The sequence below is a fragment of the Calidris pugnax genome, unplaced genomic scaffold (assembly GCF_001431845.1).
Source record: "Calidris pugnax isolate Ruff unplaced genomic scaffold, ASM143184v1 scaffold70, whole genome shotgun sequence".
Lineage (NCBI taxonomy): Eukaryota > Metazoa > Chordata > Aves > Charadriiformes > Scolopacidae > Calidris > Calidris pugnax.
In genome coordinates this window covers 1,462,216-1,466,653 of record NW_015090862.1, presented here as the reverse complement: position 1 = coordinate 1,466,653, position 4,438 = coordinate 1,462,216, and the positions used below count along the sequence as shown (strand labels likewise).

The following is a 4,438-nucleotide window of genomic DNA, read 5'->3' as shown; positions in this document are numbered from 1 at the left end:
GACATGAAATTTTTTAGAAGTTTTAGGTCTGAAAATAATTTAAAGGGAAAACATTTTGGGTTTTAATTTTTTTTTTTTTTTTTTTTTTTTTGCATCCAGTGCTTAAAACTCAGTTTTGAATTTCTTGCTCTTTAGGTTATGTGCTGAACAAAAAGCAGTCCGTGTGAGGCCCACAGTATCCTGTATCACAGACCATGACTTTCTTACCTTTATTATGGGATTATATTTCCTCTGGATCCAGATGTAAAACTGCTCACGCTATGAAATATTGTGTGTTTAAACTATGGGAAACATTTCTGCATTTAAAAAAATGCTTGCAGTTATTTTGTTCATGCAGGTTAAGTGCAGCAGCCCAGCTTTTTGGAAACCAGCAGTGTCCTTCGACTGAAGTTTGTCACATCTGCTTCAAGGATGCAGCTTGTCATTTCTGACATGAGGTTTCACTGTACTCTCTGCAATATCATCAGACAAAGTACCTCCCTGTAGTACTTTAACCTTTAAAAACATTTATTAGAACTGTTTAAATTCCTCTGCTTTAAATATGACCTGTGTCTAATATAGTAGAGGCAGCCATGCTGCCTTTTAATGCTTTCTAATGTGCTGGTCATTTACAGCTTTCCCAAACCAGCAGCAGATTCCTCTGCTGAAGATCCCAGAACACTGAACAAATCTGACTCTTTTACACCATTGCAACTTCCATAAATTTAATTGTCAGCCTGTTGATGGTAAAGGCCCTGTTCCATATTTAATATTAACAGAAGATGCACAGTTTCTGTACAAGTGCTTGTTTCACCACTAAACAGCATTGACAGCTTCTCACCTCCGCCAGGGAGCCTGCAGCTTCAACGTGCTCCTTCTGTGCTCCGGTGTCTTGAAAAGCATCATACACCTTAACAGTTTATGTAGAGATTAATTGCTTTTGGAGAACAAAACTGCAATAACTTGCCTATGAATTGTCAAGATTCTGCTTTAAGGTATTTTTTTTTTTTTGCTCTTGGTAAACATCTTAAATAGGAGAACTTCAGGAGGGCTGTATTAAGCTTTACTACGTGTGCTTTCAATCTATAACCAGACACTAAGCTTGTGGACTTGCAAACTAATAGATGCACCGTTGAAATCTTTAAATAGTATGGCTTCTGACATTCCTTTAAAAAAAAAAATTAAAAAACCTGACGTAATTATATGATTACAATATATTAATTTTTTGGCACCTCAAATGCCAAATTAATTTGACTTCACTAGCATAACTTTGATACACCTTTTTTTGTTTTATTGGACAAAGTTCCCTAAAGTTTTGAATGCTGTATAATCTGTTTTTATACTTCACTAGTTTTGCTGTGGTTTTCTTTTAGGATAAAACCCATTCCAGTGACTCCTACTGCTGACATGGGTGATAAATCAATGCATTTTTGAATACTATATTCAACTGAACACAGAATGAGGTTCTGTTCTGTGGCACACTTGCTAATTTTATCCAGAGTTACTGAGCAAGTCTTAGTTCTTGTACAATAGTGTCTAATACTATTTTTTTTTCCCAGTTCAAGGTCACATTCTTGATTCAGTTCAAGCAAATGCATGTTCATTATTGGGAGCAGATAGGAATTCAGTGCTGGCACACAATGATGCCTCATGCAGATGATAAATAAAAACACGACTACAAGCCTACTTACAAGGTGTGTAACTGCTGATGCTTGAAGGGAACATGGTCCCCAGCCCCTGTAGGGCAGGAACACACTCCTTGCTTCAGAAGGAGACACGTCAAGGTAAATCAGTATTGTGAAGTTAAGTGCAATTTCAAGGGATGTGACTTACTGGCAAGTTGTCACCAATAAAGCTAGTCATCTCTCTTAAGAGACATGACATTAAGAGACATTACCATAGCAACTCTTTCAATTCTGCTGCACTCCTGTGTCATAAGATCAGTGATAGCCAGCTTCTGAGCTGGGCTTTGGCACAGCTGCTGTTAACTTTAGGCTCCTGCTATTGCTGCTGCGGTGGGCCCACCCCTTGCTAGGCCGAGCTCCTTAGCACCATGGTGAGTTGTGCAGCCCAACCCCTGCCCTTAGGGTCCCTACGCTGAGGAGCAGCCCCCCTTGTGTCCCCATCTCCTGCTGCCAACCCCCAGCCAAGGTAGGGCTTTGCCTGCCCCTCCACGGTGACGGTGACGTGCCTGGCCCCTCTCCTCCCGCAGCAGTGAACCCTGCACAGCCCAGGTCGGCAGAGGGAAGACGGGTAACCTCGAACGCTGCTGGGTCCTAGGGCCTTTAGGTGGACAAGAGTGACATCTTTCTGGCAGTGGTGGGATGTGGCACGGTCAGAAGGTTTCTGTGGTCACACACAAAACAACCTTGTTCAATTAGACCTCTTTCTAGTATCTTAAAGCATAGGAAGAACTGTATGTTTTTGAAGAAGTGACTCGGTGTGTTAGATGTATTAAACCTAGACTTCTCTCTCCACTTTGATTCAGAGAAGAATCTGTTCCAATTTTTCTAAATGTTTTTCTCTCCCTGTGCCCCTCTTCCTCCTTCCCCCTACCAAACTACAAAGCTTTGGGACAGTTGTTGATGTTTATACATTTTACACCTAAGTATACGGACATGAAACTATGTATATTCATTATATTCAAGCAACTGCAAATAAATGTCTGCTGTTTAAAGCCAACAGAACAGTGTAAGTTTTAAGTTCAGTAAGTATTGTATAGAGATATCTTAAGTTCAGTTGATGACAATTGTGCATAAAATGTTAACGATGCTGTAAATTATTTTTAATAAAGAAAATTATATCACAGTTCTTGTATGTTATAATCTATTTTGAATAGATAGTATGGAATATGCTTAAAATGGTAATGTAAGCATGTATGAAAGGGTGGGGTGAATAAGGAAAAGGGTATAATTATGCATGTTTTGTTTTCTCCTTAGGAGTCTCTCACGTGTGGGCTTCCAAAGCACGAGTACGTGGTTTAGAGAGAGGTTTTCTGTGTTGGCTGAGCTCCAGATACTGGTCTGGGTATTACAACTATAGCAAACGCTTTCTCAATAACCTTTTTTTTTTTTTTTCTTTCAGCAAGCTGTTGACAGAGGTTACATTTATGGCACATAGAGCTAACAGATATGACAAGATTTTTCAAAGGCGATTTGGGGGTGTCTGACACTGACATTCCCTGAAGAGGCTTTCAGAAGAGGTGTTACTAGACTTGCACCCAGCACAGAGACACTAAATTGTTCAAGTTTTATCTTTCTTACAGATAAGAGAGGCCAAAGTACAACCTCAGCCCTCTGCCTTGCCTCCCAAACGCTGCGTGCTGGGCCGGCAGGAGAAGCGAGGAGGTCGATAGGTGTTCAGGGTTGGCACTGCTGTCTGGAAACTAAGGCAGACTAACGAGGTACGGATCTGCAAAATGTATTGGAATGTTGTTTACAGGGAGAATGAGTTTATTCTGATTTTTCTGTAACCTGCTACGTATTTTAAAGTCATAAGCATTGCAAAGAATGCTTTCCTGCTCTGTCAGTTTTGTTCAGTGAGCTAAACCTTCAGTCAGCCTCAGAAATTGGGAGAGGGAACCCTAAATATTTTCCAGAGCTTTTTTATTATTGAAAAAACTTGCTTGTGTGATTTTCTGGGAGGTGGGAGAGTGAAGTAGGTAAAAATATGTCTGAGTTGGCCAGTCACTTTGTTTAGTAACATCTGTTCTGAAACTGGGGGGGGAATCCAAGGGACTTATGTTTGTTTCTTGGGGAAATAGTTTCCCTTTTCCAATTTTCTTATTGGATTAAAATAATGTTTTCAAAGTAATGTCCTTAATATTACAAATAACACTGAAATATTGGGACAGAGCATTCTTAATAAATGGTTTTCTTTAAACCAAGATTTTATTTTTTTTTGTAGCTTCAGTAAGCCTTTTTAAAATCCTTTTTTCAGCAGATTCCTAATTCTGTCATCGAGGGACCTCAAATATTGCAGAAGATTTGTTTTATTAGGAATTTCAGAGGAGATTTATATATTGATCTTGAACGTTAGTGGGGGGGGGCGAGGAGGGGGGTGCTGAGATTTGTAATTATTTTAATTAAGTCTAAAATTCTTTAGGCCTGGACAAGCGTTCCCAACCTGAAGTGCAGCACGGTCTAAGGGACATCCTGACAGAGGCGCCTCGGGTTTGCTGCGGGTAAATGATCCTGGGTCGAAACAGCTGGTAGTTTTTGATGCCGTGTGTTGATAAAAGGATGTAACCACAGCAATCAGATGCAAACCCCTCTCTCTCCTGACGGCAGCCTTTCCCCGTGCCCACAGGAAGTTGTAGGTTTCCTCCCCCCGAAAGCACAAGCGGATCGGCGCTGCGCGGCCGAGCAGCCCCCGCGGGCGGGGATTGCCGTCCCCCCCCTCCCCGGGCCGCCGTGCCCACAGGCCGCACCCCGCCCCGGGACGGCTCCGGGCCCGCTCC

At 41.5% G+C, this 4,438-nt stretch overlaps 1 protein-coding gene across 2 annotated transcripts in view; it reads left to right on the top strand.

The window, feature by feature from the left end:
- The first annotated feature begins 74 nt into the window (after window positions 1–74).
- Window positions 75–4,438, top strand: part of HYKK (hydroxylysine kinase) — a 9,810-nt gene continuing 5,446 nt past the window's right edge. The window contains exons 1-3 of one of the 2 annotated variants that reach the window (XM_014944742.1): window positions 75–974; window positions 1,539–3,382; window positions 4,084–4,162. The gene's annotated coding sequence lies outside the window, so the exon portion shown is untranslated. Of the gene's footprint in view, window positions 3,383–4,083; window positions 4,163–4,438 lie in introns of both variants that reach the window. The other variant, XM_014944741.1, reaches the window with a different exon arrangement.